We start from the raw sequence: 16,428 nt of genomic DNA on the forward strand, positions 1-16,428 counted from the left end.
ACTGTACCTCTCTATACATATACCGCGTACACGCATCTCCGGTAGTCAGCGTTATCAGCGCGATGTTCATATTTCGCATTATTCTTCCTTATCGCCAGGTTCCATCCTCGTGGACAAAAATCACTATTGTCCGGAGTATCGTCTTATCTTATCTGCATTACACGCAGGTTGTAACATTGCGTTATCAGTGTGAGAGGTAGCAAGCCGATCTGTCGTACCTGTCTCGACTCTCTTTGCACTGTGCGTTCGATTCTCTCGCTCTCTTTCCTCGCCTCTTTCGTATCTCTTGCCAATTAACGAGTTCCACGTTATCCGCTCTTTCCATACGCAGAATCGCGATATTTTACGATCACGGATATTTCGCGAAACCAGAACCAACAAACTATCATACAATTCTGTCTTTATACTTCATTCATACGCTTCTGTTACTTAACAGTCGTGGAATACGTTCTACGTATCTTCAACGCAGAGCTGCAGCGTTCAACGTAGATTGTGCACTTTGTATGGCTGTCGTAGCTTGAATTTTAGTACGCGTTATATAAACATCGGATTAAACGTGCCTCTATATATCGTTTTAAACGATCATTCAGTTTTTCCAAATTGTCGAGCGAATATAACGATAAACTAGAGGCAAAGCTGTTAACACCGTTGAGCCGATGTGTGTATAACGGTCCCATTTATGGTCCTTTCCATCCGATAAATGGAATCGATCGTGAGAAGTTCGTTAAACAGGGCATTCATTAAAATTTCGTTCAAGTAAGACCAGCAGCTCGCGGGGTTCGTATAAACAGATATCTACCGTAATTGAAAATTGAAAGTTACAAAGGTGTATTGATATACACATAGTACAGAGTACTCTGGCTGTTTACTTTAATCGAAGTGTAGGAATGTTTTCATAGTTAGTGGTTATCGATCGTTTCACGGGTCGACACGTCCATATTGCAAAACGTGTTTGTCATTTTGAAACTATGTATGTGCGTACATGTTGTTCCGCGTAGGCAATGCCAACCACTCGGGTTTAAATTCTACGCGGTTTTATCTCCAACTAAACGACGTATTTGCGAAAATTCTCGTTGATACACGAGGCAGTTGTTACGAAATGCTGAGCGAGCAAATTTTGCACTGCTGTTTGCGTTCGCTTGAAAAATAAAAAGAATCGCCTTCGTTGGAGACTCGTGCGAGGGTCGAGGACAAAGTACCAAGACCGAGCTCTTCGAAATCGCGTATGTATTGGCGTTGTTTATCGAAAAGTGGAATCGATCGGTGATATTTTTGATCGACGCGAATTTCGCGAATCACAAGCGGACAACAAACCGTGAGGTGTATCTGAATCCAGCCGAATCTATTGAATTGCAAATAACAGTTTCCGTTCGAGCCGATATTTTTCGCTCGTTTCCTCCGCAAACACGTGTGCCAATCTCTTTGTCATCGTAAACGAAAGCTACTTCACCTACTTCTTTCTGCGATTCTTTTTCTTTTCTTTTCTTTTTCTTTTTTCACTCTCTTTTTCTACGTTTTCTTCCGCGGAAATATCCAAACGTGGAAATATACAGAGATTGCTGTAGGAAACGCGTTCCCCTTCCCATCTTCCGTAAATATTTTCTTATTCCGAGAACGTAACTTTCGTTCGCGCGCATTCCGTTTCTTTGTCGGTCTCGTAATTACGTAGAAAAAAATTCGCGTTCCTTCTAATCTTTCTTTCTTCTTCTGCAACGAGTTTGGGAAAAGAAAACGAGATGATCAGAAGGTAGGGTAAAAACTTTTATTGCATTTCTTTCGCAACTTTTCGACGAGAATATAATTCCAGCAAAACACGCCTTGTTACCACGATTGCGTGGCGCTCTTGTAACGCAAACAGACATCGGGCGATCAAATTACGCGATCGGTAATGATCCAGTCACGGGATTGCCTCTGGAAAATCAACGATCACGTTCCAGCGTACATCGTAGCCTTGCCGAGTTGCGTATTATCACGCACGATAATAACGATAACAATAATAACTTAATTATGATATTAAGAAGATTAAATAAACCGGAAAGACGACGAAAGATTGAACGCGTTATTATTTCTATAGTTGGCATAAGCCAATATAGATTAAAATAGATTGTCAAATTATCAAAATAAATTTGCCAATGTTATATTTTCAATTTTTCTCTCATTATCATTTTAACTCTTGAGCGCGTATTATCGTCCTTCAGTTTCATCATCGAACTGCTATTGTTATTTGTTTATCAAGCAGCATAATCTCTTCTACATCGAACACACACAAGCAATAGGAAAGATAAGAAGAAGCAGATAAGCGGCGACTTTGCATTATCGTTCCTTAATTTACATGAATACGAAGATTGCAGCGAATTACGTCGATTTCATCAGTTCGTGTCGTCGGAAGTGCAGCCTTGTATGGCATCTCGGACGAATATTCTAAATGACGCTATAAATCCACGCGGGAGATCTATGTTTCCGCTGAAATTATTTACAGCTAAATAAAGTCATTTCTTACGCCATGCTGCTATCCCGATACATTTTCGTAACTGCAAAAAATACGACCAACTTTTTCTGCTAAACGCGAACACGCAGTTTCATGAGAAATGGCGGTAGGCTTGGACCGTTGTGCTTCTCGTTCGATTAATGATACGAACAAAAAAAGAAAGAGAGGAAGAAAGAAAAAGGAAAAAAGTCCGACGGTTCTGGTTAGAAAAACAGAATCTATTCTGGATGGAGAGACGCGTGTAAGCGATGCCGTAATTGCGAGCGGTGCGTTCGTTAGGATCGGATTGCACGGAATTCGAGGAAGAAGATGGAAGAGGGCGTTCTCGGTTGGCTCGGCTCCCAGCTGGCTGCGCGTGAATAAGCGGGGGCGAAATAATTTCGCATTTGGAATATCGACGGCACAGAGAGGGACACCGAATTCCGGCGTTCCGATTATTTTCGGCCAGTGTTTTGGCAGTTCCGATATTCGGGTCAAATGCTTTATCGTCGATCACAGATCGCTGTTTCATCCTCCAGTAGAATGTTTATTCTAAAGATACGGTATTATACGTTTCTAGAAATAACCGTTTTCGCCATAGATAACGCGACTGAAGATCAACTTGCAAGTTGAGTTGGTTCTTCGGTGACCTACGGTCGAAGATAGAACGTGCTGGAATTGGTGCGGATCGTGCGTTCTTTTGATAAAAAGCTCGTGGCTGTTAGAGTGCGCGGATGTATATTCGAAAGTTGGTATTTTCGGCTCGTTTTAAAGGCCATGAAAAGTTCGTATTTTAGCAAACGTAATTAGAGTGAAATATTTTATTTCGATATTATCTCGTTTTGTAATACACGTAATATCGCTAAAATGTTGTTTGTAACCGCTGCAAACAATAACTCTTGTACTTTCCGTTCGATATCGAGTAACGATAAGTCATTTGTTTGCGTGTTTTATCGATCTTTGTAATAAAGAAAATCTATCGACGAGATTAAAGAATTTCATTCGTGATAAGGTTAACGTGATTTTCTCTGACGATAGTTTTCAGCCGTTCGACATTTTCTGCGTTTTTTTGTTTTTTTTTTTTTTACCTTCCAATTTTTGATAAATCCCGCAGACGCCCGCAATCGAGTAATTACAAATGCACGATGATCGAGCGAAAGAAAACGACAGAGAGCATCGTAAGAGCTGCGAACAAAGTTTCACAGATATTCTCGCGAAAGGTCAAAGGCTGCACCGCTCGAGATTCGATAGAGACGAGAACTGGCTGATCGACGGAGTAACGTTCAACAACCTGGTGACCTTCCTCGGCTATTCCACGCGAATATATCTTGTTCTATTTTCGAGTTACATGCTTATGCAAGTGGCGGTACTTTGCGCGCACGAGTTGTTAAACGATCTACGTGTATATTTGGCGCGTTTAGTTATGGCAGGGCGTCACGGAAACAGCGTACCAACCGCGTATTTGATCGAATCAGGACGTTTGGGAAAGTCGACGGATTACGTTGTTCCATCGTTTAAATGGGTCAAGTATAGTTTCGGCCGCGTTATCGAATCCAGCGAGTTCGCTTTGGATCATTCGACGACTGAAAGATCCCGATGAAAATGCGGAAGGAAGTTGCCAGTGAGCAATACACTCTGATAAACGTGATATAATTTATTGGCAATTGATACTTTAACGGCGGAGACGCCAATTGGCAACGCAAACCAAGACTTGCGTTATCTTTTGGTGAGCTTTAGCTCCGGCGTCCTTTGTGTTGAAATATAATTGCAACATTATAGAATCGGAATAGTCACGTTGCAGCCATTGAAAACGCTTCTTCGTTCTCGCGGCAACGTATCTCTAACAGTAAGTGTAACATCGATTAAAAGTTTGCTAAAGTTTGTATGGAAATTCGCAGAATTTTCCGCAGAGGTTAGCAAAAATGTGTAAGGCTGTGAAACTTTAATTAGAATGCCATTTGGTTCGTTGAAGAGTTTGATTCGTCAAGAGAGAGAGAGAGAGGAGCCAATAACGAGGGCAAGTTTGACCCGGTTGACGTACGTAGTTTGCGTGTAATCGAAGGGAGGAGCGTGGCGCGCAGGTTGGAGTTGGGGAACAATTAGATTATCTACGCACGCGAGAAGCGCACCATGCCACGGTCTGTTGGCACTTGTTCGGCGTTGCAATTTCTAGAATAATGTATTCCATTCTGCGCTTGGCCGGCCGCCAAGTATATGTTTACGGAACTCTCGGGGTAAAGGGAGCGAGATAAGAAGCTGCAGTCGGTTGAAAGGCAGACTCTATTTACGAACGCACCGAGCCGAGAGACAAAAGAGATTCGCTACCCACTGTCTTTGTCGTATAAATGGTGACTTGTTTATGGAAACGTGATACGCTGTGTGTCGCCGCGATCCGTCTCGCTCGAGAATTCGACCACGAAAGTCGATTCTCTCGTTCTACGTGGATTTTGTTCTCTCGACTTTTTCCACCGAGACGCACGGATTTCTCTCGTTGTCCCGCCGTTTAAAAAGCTACACCGTGTATGTACACGTGTAATTTACCAGAAATGTAGTTCCATATTTTATACAAAATTAAACATCCGATGACGATCATTATTCCGTCGTGTAACGATCGACGGCTCGTTTGAAAAATGGCACGCAACGTTTCTTTCTAACGTACCGATGTTTAAGCCGAAGATCCACTGGCAAGACAAGTCGATCCACAAGAGCATTTGCATCGATGTATTTGCGTGGAACCGTTTCCATTGGCGAGCTAAACTGGCTCAGCCACTTGAAACATCGATTCTGTACGAGCATACGCAATTTCCTTACGATCCGTCCAAGTGGACATTTGGTTACATTAAATTTATTTCACATCCGCGATATTCCGTATCGCGCGAATCACTGTTCCAAGTCAGACGGCGCCATCTTTGAATACTTTCCCGTTTTCTTGGTTAAATCCTTTTCGCAGAATTTATAGACACGCTTCTACATAAAATAGTATAGCGTGTATAATCGTATTAAAAATTGACTCCGAAATATTCAGGCAACTGAACACATTTCTGTCAAACCAACTGTGCGTAATATTTACACGTTGAAATCGATTCTCAAGATCTTTCCAGGAACGAGTCTTTTTTCCTTGTTACTACAAGCGCTAAGCAACGCCAGTCGCGAGCCGTTCGTCTATCTCCGATTCGTTTACGCCTCACGCGACGTTTTTTTTTAATGTAACCCGAGAATACCAGCCAGTGTAAAAACCTACACCGATGCCTCATAAAAACCTGTGGAAGCATTACTCGCTTTTTTGCGCGTTTCACCGCGGTTCCAAGTTGGACAGGGTTTTTTTTTTCCTCGATACACCTCTCGCGTCGGATTCTTTCAGGTCTCTCCCTGTCTCGAATACACGCAGACGTGCATGCGCTCGAATAATCAGGCATCTCGCTTCCCGGAAACTATTCTCGTTCCGCGAGATTTCGCGAAACGAGCTTCGATCCGACACGGTGATTCCAGCTGGCTATTTTTAAAGACTCTCCTGCAGTGTCCTCGATCCTGATACCCGAACGAGTTTGGTAACCCGACAACAGCGTTGTCGTCCCCCTTGATCTTTCCTCGTCCCGAGTGATTTACCGCTCCATCGCTTCTTCAGCGTCTAATTATACTCCCGCGGCGAGAAAAGAATGGCTTTAGCGACGGCACGCTCGGTTTAACTGGCCGCATCGTGGCCAGCCGATTATTTCTTAGAAGCACGCTCGGACACCTCGCGATTCTCGTCAGCCTCGATCGCGTCATTATCTAAAATTCACCGTTCGCCTCGGTGTGACCGTTTGGCCATTGCCCAAAATCTGTCGCGACGCTACGCGTCGAAAAACTCGAGTGGAAAGTAAAAGATCGTGGAAAGATGCGCCGAGTACTTGGTTCGCCTTGTGGTCTACGAATTTTTATCTTCTCGCTTTTGTTTCCACGAGTAGAGAGAATTTTTGATATCTTAAGAAAACCTTTGGCATAGATAACGATAACGATAACGATAAACTCTCTCGCAGCTTGTTAAAACTGTAGGAACTTTTTAACGATAACGAAAATAAGGAGAAAACGCAGTAGGATTAAATATATTCGCGGCGTAATCTTTCGTTTTGAAATGTTCGACGTGGAAGAGAAGAAAGGTCGAGGAAATAGACAGGCAGACATAAAGGGTGAATTTATTTCGCTGTTCCCTTTCTGTATCGACCCAGGAAAACGATTACTGGCGTACGTTATGGATGTTGAAAACCTAACCTGGTCCCCCCCTCGATAGCATGTGATTATTCGATTTTACGTGCTTTCCAAGTCCCCATTCAAGTCCCGTACGAAGTTTCCAGTGAAATCACCCTCCGATCGATCAACCGTATCAACCCTCGGAACACACCCTCGCGCACCCATTCGACCTTTTATGCCGAGTTTCGCTGGATTTATTGATCGTCCACGGGCTTTCGCTGAAATATCCATGTCGAGGAACAAACTTTCCCTCCCAGCCATTCTTTACCCTCGAGTTTCTGTCTGTCTGTCTGTCTCTCTCTCTCTCTTTTCCCCCCTTTCTCTGCTTCTTCTGAATGGTATTTAGACGCTAGGAAAACATTTGTTTCGTGCTCGGCTGGCTAGCGAATGACTCGGTGCTAACCTTAGTGTATAAACATGTCGTAAAGCGAAGACAAAGGTATTCTGATTTACATAAGTATGGATAATTATAGTCGGAAACATACGTGTAGTTGTAGAAAGAAAACAAACTTTGAAGAACTTCGTTTATGCACGCTCGGTATATTACGTAGATTATTTTTTAAAAATGTCGTTCCCTTTAACCGGCGTGTTTCCCAGGAATTCTCGGAAGTACGGTAGACCTCAAACTAGGTCGGAAGATGATCGGTAATTCATCAATTATGCTGTGACGTAAACGAAGTGACGCGAGCAACGACCAAATCTAGAAATAACGTTAACGACGAAATAATAAACGTCCGGTGATAATTATCAGCGCTTTTTCACGAGATAACCGAGCGTTACCACCGGGTCGTTCGATATATGCGTTGTTACCGCGTATCAATTACCTGCGCTCTAAAGTACGTATTTATAATTGATTACTTCTGCTGTCCCGTTTATGCAACGTTGCCGACCGGCTCTTGCAAAAAAGTTATTTCTATAGCGACTGCGAGCCACGCATGCTAATGCGGCTTGTATGAAATTGTAATGAAGCTGATGCATAAACCATCCGTTCGGCGATTTGCATCGAAGTGAAAGCAGTAAAAATTGTAACGCAAACGGTCGATTCGTAGCGACGTCGTACTAAATCGGGAATCGATTTAATCTCGATCGAAATAACAAACGTAGACGCTTTTGAAATCAAAGAGAATTAGAATAGGTCTGTTGGGTTGCGAACAAGAGCAAAGGAGAAACGATGAGTTAAAGGCGGGAAAATGTTAGTTCCGAGGGAGGGGCGTCGTTTTCCCAGGCTCTCGAGCCAAACGAGCGTTCCCCTGTTCACCATGGTAAAAATAGAACGAAGATAGTGGACCGTTTTGGCACCGGTGGTCGGCAGCAACAGCAATTTTACGAGCATCGACCACTCGTCAAAAACTCTAAGCGGCCCGTATTCCGGGTACAGACACCGCGCCAACAACGAATCTCGCTCGGCTCGCCCCTCTGCCAGTTGTCATTTTTCCATGCCCCTGATATCGTGCCGAGTGTTTAAAATGTTTAAACTCGGGTTTCATCTTTAAAGATAGCCAGCCGGTTAGCAATTATAGGTGTCGCAGAATTACGTCGTTCGAAAATAACATCGGCGTTATGTGTCGTTCGCGATGCCACAGATTGCTTCCTCGAAGTCAACATTCTAATAATTCGGTCGTAGTTCTGGTCGCGTCTGAAAACAACAGTCCGGGACGTCGCTCGTTCAACGTGCAACTGAAATACGAAATACAGGAATGCAAATGCGTTTGCTTCGAATATCAACGTTAACAAACAACCGCGCGATATCTGTTTCTATATCGTAGAACTTTACGTACGTGGTTGATGAATTAATGACACGATTAATTATACTATAGTCGATGGTGAACTTAGAAAAGCTCGTGATAAAAGCAGGCGCTAATATCGTCAGAAACTTTGGCACGATTCCAGTAATTGTAAAAATAAAAGGTCTGAAAGTTGATTGGTTTGGTAGATACGGTGTTCTCAACTTCCGAAAGACTGTCGGTGAGGTTCGCATAATTGCGAGCGACAATGGCGAGAGGAGGCACGAAGCTTGTTGCGGTCGATCCAGTCAACAGGTTAATCCCGCGTAACGTTAACGTGACAGGTCTCAATTACGGTGCCGCAATAAAACGCCGACTCAGGCCAGCCATAGTCACGCGTTTTCGCCGCTTCGAACGTAGAAACTAAATCTGATTCGTGTTATTAACGACGATGGCGGTCGCGCCGTTTCCCATTGCCTTTCGACGTATTAATGGTTTCCGAGTAAACGTGGCAGCCGGTGGCCTGCCTTTTGCAAGGTTACTGACATTTACTCGTGCCACGCTCTATCTTTTCTATAGAATCGGCCGATCTTCGCCAACTTCGAACGTCCCGTAAATTCAGTTTCGTTCGTTTCAGCCTGTCACGGGCACGTTCGAACAAAAACGTTTTCGACGAAGATGCATCGCGCGCAAATCACATTTTCGCTCAAATGGGAGTCGCGAGCCATCGTGCTCTTTCTGTTACTTCTCTCTCGGTTTTCTACTTCTACATTTTGGTTTCGCTGAGACGAAAACTCGATGAGAGGCAAGACTCGACTTACATCGATTACATCGATAGATTTCGAATTCTTACGCATTTATGCAAACGTAAATTATGCAGAGTGTCCTAAAAAAAAAAAAGAAAAGAAAAAAAGGAAAATGCCTGTTCAGATTTAAAAAAGATAAAAAAATCTGTAGTACCAGTTATCCGTGTAGTGTTGCGATCTTTCAATTTCTGAACCTCCGATCTCCTGCTGACTCTTAATTAGTATAATTGAAACCGACAAGCTCGATCGCGTAATTCACAGATTTCAAGGTGCAAGGTTAAGAAAAAAAATGACGATCGCACATTGGTTTATATTTATTTCCTCGTAGTAAGCAGAGGACAGTAAGTAAGTAATTATCCACGTGTCATCTATCGTTTTAAATACACCATGTTGCAAACTGGCTGATTATACGACAAAAAATATTCAAACATGCCGGAAATAAAAAAGAGGCACGTGCTACATAAATAATTAAATTCACAGTGTATCGCTAATGATTAATGGATCTTTACGCAGCGCGCGAGAGGTACGCGCGGAACCGACCGATGCAAGCTTGAACCTTGCTGACGAAACGGATATCTATTTTCGAAAATTTTCAAAAACATTTTCACGAAATTGCCAGCGGAAAGGCTGCCGAACTTGCTTCGATCGAATCATCTCGAAAGAGAGGAATAAAATTTCGAAAGGTGTGATTCGATGAGAGGACGAAAGCTCGAGTCTCACCCGGTAGGTGTATCCGTTACATCGAAGCTCGTATATACGTGTCCGTGTAGGCAAGCTAACCTGGCCGGATGATGCATTGGTTCGTGCAAAGGTGTGCGATCGTCCATGAGAGGCGAGCTTCGAACCAGCACGTGTGCGCCACGAAAACTCGTTTCGTCTCTCTTTCTCCCTTTTTTTCTTTCTCCCCCTGCCGCGTCCCATTCCCTTCCTCGAACAACTCGACTTTTATCCGTTGGCGTGTTCTGTCTGCGGTGAAATTACGTCACGTAGAAATCATGGTAATCACAGGATGGGCGCAGAAAGCGTAGGAATGCAAGCGTTAATTCGTCGTACGTACGTAGCAGCCGTTCAAAGTGATTAAACCGGAGTTTCTGAAATTTTTGATATTTTACTGTCAAAGCAGTTGCGATCGATGATGCTTATCTTACGTAATTTCGTCGAGTTTCTCCATTTCTTGTTCCGCGGAGTTAACCGATTTGACGTTAAAAGATCGCCGTGGCACAAAAAGAAGTGGAAGAATCAGAAATTTCCTTTTTATACCTGCGCCTGCCACTCTAAATTTATTTCATATTTACGACTCTGTGTTATAGGCGGTTCGCTCTTCTCGCTGAAATATTCTCGGTAAAAGGGACCGCGTCGGATATTCTATTATTGGAAGTCGATCAACGAGAACCGATAAAGCTGTATTATGAATCTTTTATGTCGGCTCGTCTTCACGGTTGTCTATCTCACATTTGCTATTTGCCGGACGTTCGATTACGAAATTACGCGTTCTAAATGCGAGCCGTACTCGGCATTCCCGACACGTGAGAAGACACCTAATTGAAAGCATCACCCGCTTGGATAGTCAGAACATAAAATGCAACGTGTACGGATAGTAATCCAGTGACCTTTGCCAAGTCTGCTCTCTAGTCCAATTAAGTTACCGAGACGTTAGAACACGTCATTTGACAAACATTTCCTCGCAGTTCGACAATTTATTTCTCGCTAATCTCGCGTTATAAGGCTAATGAGTCATCGAGGACAACGACGGAGCCTGTGCTCTTTTTCCATCCAAGTTACACGAGTGCACGATCGATATTCGATTCTTACGAAACGAAATTATTTTCACGAATCCGAGACAAGTAAACGGTGGATTCCAAGGTAAATGTGAAAAACAAAACGAAGAAACGATGACGTTAAACTCGTACAGTCTCTTCGTATTTAGTCTCGATGACTTTATGTTGGAGCGTGAATTTCTATTGCCGTAAGATGGCACAGCCTCTCGTTGAGGCTTCGTTTCCGTAAGGTGTGTCGACGTCCGGGTAAAAAGGTCAGCGAATTTCGAGCTATTACTCGCGGACATGTCCATCGCCGAGGAAAAGCAAAATCCAGCGGTGTTTCGTGCCGCACTTTGTCAGAACGTGGAGCGAAGCGAAGCGGCGCGCGGAGCGGGGCCGAGTCGCACGAAACGAAAGCAAAAATAGGTTTCAGCTAGTCTCTGGTGTCGGCTCGGAGAGAACGCAGGCTGCTTTCTCGCGGTGCATACCGCGTGATAAAGGAAAGAAAAGGGTGGAAAGGGAAAGAGAGAGGAAAAATGTAGACGGACAGGTGTCTGGGAGCCATGTTGGTCTTCATCGTCTGGCGTGCGCCTTCAGAATGTCAGGCGGCTGCTGGCTAAGGTCGAGCGAAGCGCATGAAGAAAGCGGTATTCAGCACATCCTACAAAATTCATGAGCCGTAAAATTCAAGCGTCGAGCATAATCGAATCGCTTCTGCTCGAATAAGAGTGAAATATCATATTCCCATCGCGATACAAGCGTACAAAATGCAGCCCTATTACACCTATGTATCTCGTCTACGTTTATCTCAACCAAGCAACGGAGATATTTTTGTCGCTACGATGCGATATTTTAATTCTACCGGTATAGAATTTTTTGCTGCAGAGAATAAACCCGCGTAACAGGTCACACGTTTATGACACCGAGTCGAACTAAATATTCCGAAATCGTCAGCAAAGTTTCATAATAATTCGTACCAAAGACACACACACATATATATATATATACGTAAAGCTTTCTCACACCGAAACGATTATGGTGTAAAAATTATTTGTAAACATTATAAGATGTTGAGAAGCGAAAATCCTATGGTCCTTAGGAGCGAATGTATCGAAAGCGTATAGGTGTGTTTCTCGACATCAGGCGCCTAAGACAAACTAATCTTTGGTGCCGTATACCCGGGTCACGATTTGTAAACAAGAACGTCGACCGATCAATGGCCTGTCCAGGAAATTCGTCTCCTAGTCTATTTTCTGAGCCGCATTCGAATGATCGTCTCGTCCGCTCTGTCGCGTATCGTGTTTAGTAAATATCGCACGAAAATAAATCGCCTGTTCGACCAAGGAAAGAGAAAGTGCGAAGGTCAACACATAACTATATACACAGTCAAGAATATCGAAGAAACGTGAGCTGGTGGGCGACGGATTTTAGAATTCCTGGGGAATTATCGTCGAATTAACGTTAATCGTAGTGACAGGTAACGTTTTGTGCTCCATCGTTATCTTGATAATTCGTTATATACGTTTGCTGTGCGGATTAACGATGGATTTCACGTTGTGCAAGTAAACCTCTGTAGTCGTTGTATAGTTGTAAACTGTGTAGTTTAAGTTGCAAATCTGTTCCATGGAATTACGAGTTGGCGTTTTCAGAAAAACGCTCGTGAACGTGCGAAGGAAACGTTTGCAGGGAAAGCGCAAACCTTGCGATCATTTTCGATCGTCGAACGTACCGAAATGGTTTTAAGTGTTCCGTAATAATCGTTTGCAGCATGGGTCGCGTTAGGTTGCAGCTATTACAAACTAAAGCGATCGTGAAGTGAACTACAATCTTCATCTAACTTGCTTTATGGGTGTTTTAAAACCAGTATATTATATCGTACCATAACTTTCGCCAGCTTGATCCTCGTTCTTTTACCGCTTTTTTTCTTTTTTTTTTTTTACTGTATCCTCTGTATATCTGTTACGTTTAATTTTCTAGCTTACCGATAAATCGTAGATGATTATTTTCCCTTGGTACGTACGTTTTTTTACGAAAAGAAAATCCATTGGCGATGGTCGCACGAGGAGCAAAAGGAGCGAAGCGGTTCACGCGAGGAGAGGGCTCGACGAGCAAAACAAAAGAGGCCGCGAGGCAAGGATGCGTAAGACCTTTTTTGGTGATATTTGCCGTGTATTGCTCGGCAAAGCCGGTCTTCTGGTCAGGCCGGTCTCCGGCGACCGGATTTTTCAAAGGTTGCTCGCAGCTCGAACCTGTCCTGTTCCCATACCGGACTAGTTTATCGACCGGGGCTGCTCTTCGCCTCTTTGCCTCTCCGATACTCTGCTCGATTTCTGAGCAACACCAAAAAAAGGATAAAAGAAAAAGGGCAAAAGAAAGAGCCGAAGGAGAAGGAATTCCTGTCCTGTCGACCTTCGACCATCTCCGCACCTCCGCCGATTAACCTTTTTTTCGTTTTCTTTTTTTGTATCAACGATTTCACCCAGCTGGCTGACGTAGTTGGGATTTTCTTTGAGAATTGCGATTTTTTATTCTTGGGATGTTTGGTAAATTTCCGGCAAATATGAATAAACTGAAAATATCGAGGTGAATTTACAGAATTTGGGAATCACAGCAGAAGTGATCCTAGCAATTGGACAAAAGTGGATAATCAACGAAGTTTGGTTTCCGAACTCGTATGAAAATCTGCAGAGAGTTTTGTCGCGATCTTTCAACGACTGGTTGTAAAGGAAATACGTTCTCGAGGATGTTATTAAACATCAGGAAGCAACGTTTAAATCAACATGACGCAGTTCCGTTGTTAAAAGTGTTCTCTTTATTTTATGGCCAGCGGTTCGGGTTTCAAACTATCGTCCACAATGCCGCATGAAAGTTTGCCCGTAAAATGAAATGTTTGCCAAACAAGCGAATCTATGGTTCGATTCTAAAAAGCTGAACCTATCCGCGTCGCCTACACAAGATCGACCACCACTTGGAGGAAAGCTCTTGCTCTTCATTTATGTATAACTGTTCGCTCGAGAACCTGTTCCTTCGTTCGGCCTATTTTCTTCCTTTTATCGCCACCGATCTACGAGATAGTACGTTCTGTCCAAGATGATGTTTTAATTTCGATAGAAAATGCGAAAAGGAAATACAGCGTTCTAATCTTTGCTCGTGAGGGAACAAAAAAGAATGGAAACGTTAGCTCGAGGTAATTCGATCTGAAATATATCGCAACCTTCCAGTTGAATGTTTTTCGCACGTTTTACTTTACATACTTAACGATGTTTATTTCTGACGAAAAAAATAAACGGCTCCAGATAAAGACGTAACCAGTATCGAGGTATCTGTGATAAATATGAAACGATGTTATATTATAAATAACACGAACGTCGAGTCGGTGATAATCGGCGATTAAGACGAAGAGCACCGGTCGATTTATGCAGCACCGGTTGAATAAGTTAGCCGCTTTTTGCAAATCAATCGGACGCAGAAACTGGTTCCGGTGCGTCTTAGCGTAATAATAAGCGGCGCTCGTTCTCGGAACCAGTACGTGTCAGTTGAGTTTCGTTCGCGTCGTGTATGTCGTGGAAAACACGTCCACTCGTTTCTTTTTTCCCCGCAGATAGGCTCGATGCATTTATTTCCCGCCTATTCCACGTACGTTGTTTACGCGTTAACAATATCAGTGCGTAGTGTGTACTCTCAGCACATTAATGTCGTGTCACGGCTCGACCGCTTTTGCACGGTTTCCTGGTCAGCTGGGCTTTTCCACGACCAGATACTTGTACTTTACACTGACTACGCTTCTCCTGATTTTACGTTTGATTCTCCCAGTGCTGATTCATTTTATGCTTTCGACTAATATTCTCGTTGTACCAATAACGGTCCTAAACAAATTATTCGAAAAATAACGACGTATATCCCGTTTGGTAATATGACAGAAAGGTTTCAGAGTAAATACGAGAAATTACAAGTCGTAAAATCGTAAAATAATAGTTGTTGGTGACCCGAACGATTTTGGACGTTTAATAGCTGGCAAATAAGAATGAAAAAAGGTGCAAGTCATAGAGAAAATTAAACCATGAAAAAGTCCGTTTATGTTAGAAGAGACGGTACCCCGCTGGGGGTAGCCACCCACATGATAATCAAACAGCTAAAAAATTCTACCAAATTGGACAAATTGTCAATGTAAAGTATTAAATGAAATAAAAAAAAAAAAAAAATATTAGAAGAGAACGAACGCTCGTTCCTCATCGTATAATACGAAACTCCAACACCCTGGTTGATTTATGAATGCGCGAAAGATGGAATATAGCCTGCGCTCGGTACAAGTCGGTGCAAAGGGCGCGGAGAGTGGGTTTCGTCTGAGTATAGTCGCGAAGCAAACAGAAGCTCGATAAAAGATAACCTCCTCCGTTCGAAACAACGATAACGATAGATCCCACGACTATGAAGAAGGAAAGAGGTCTCACGGAGGAAGAGAGGAGGCCTCTATAACCGTCACGAGGAAATAGTATATTTTGCTGTGTAGACTGTAGTGCGTGAAAAATAGCACGGTAGAACTAGCGAATAGGCATTTATCGCGCGGATCCAATGCGCGCATTATTGGAAGGTCCGCCGACCGAGGACCGAGATAAACACGCGCGTTGCGCACGTAACTATATAAATAACTTGCGCAAGCATTAATGAATGCTTATCTGACTAAGCCTGTTAAAAAGTCACGATACACACGCCAGCCACCGTCGGCATTATTATCGCGACTATTTTAATATTGAAACGAACCGAGTGCATGCACGAACACGCGTAAACGAGCGCGTTTTAAAAAATCCTCTCTGCGTACACATACCTAGCTAGCTTACTCATCGATGTGTGTGGTGTTGGCAAAGTGAAATAAAGCCAGGCAAAAATCAGTTTCATCGTTGACCGAACAACTAACCTTTTGGTATTGTTGGTTTGATGTATGATTCATAGGCTTCAGTGTAATACATAGTTGTTTACCGCTGCATTTTGCAAACACGTGCCAGTCCATGTTCCAACCAAACGTTTGCCTTATTTACGAGTGCCTCGTGACACGGAAGTTTCGAGAAGACAATGAGAAACTTTGGTAGAATAGTAGCGGCGCTTGCCATTATTTCATTCAAAGTTACTTTCTAGGAAAAAATGCAAGCAACCGTAGAACGTAGCGATTATATCGTCTGTAACGATTAGACTACGGGCATTTATGTAAATTTCGATTTTTATACAAAACAGAGTCTGTGTAATATTATTAGTATCTTCCATTGGATATATTCTTGTGCCTACAAATTCCGTATGTTTTTCAATAGGTGTACAAGTTCCCACTAAATATAGAAATCTAATAATAATGCTCGCAACAGTAATATTTAGCGATATAAGAACCGCTTTCTCATCGGGTTTAGATATCTAAATTAAATCCACGAGCGGCGGCGTATAGATGTAAATCA

General features: G+C 43.0%; 1 protein-coding gene across 5 annotated transcripts in view; it reads left to right on the top strand.

Annotated features, from left to right (window-relative positions):
* Nucleotides 1-16,428, top strand: part of LOC122570159 (probable JmjC domain-containing histone demethylation protein 2C) — a 234,079-nt gene that overhangs the window by 188,849 nt on the left and 28,802 nt on the right. The window lies entirely within an intron of this gene.

Source organism: Bombus pyrosoma, linkage group LG8 (genome assembly GCF_014825855.1).
Source record: "Bombus pyrosoma isolate SC7728 linkage group LG8, ASM1482585v1, whole genome shotgun sequence".
NCBI classification, from domain to species: domain Eukaryota; kingdom Metazoa; phylum Arthropoda; class Insecta; order Hymenoptera; family Apidae; genus Bombus; species Bombus pyrosoma.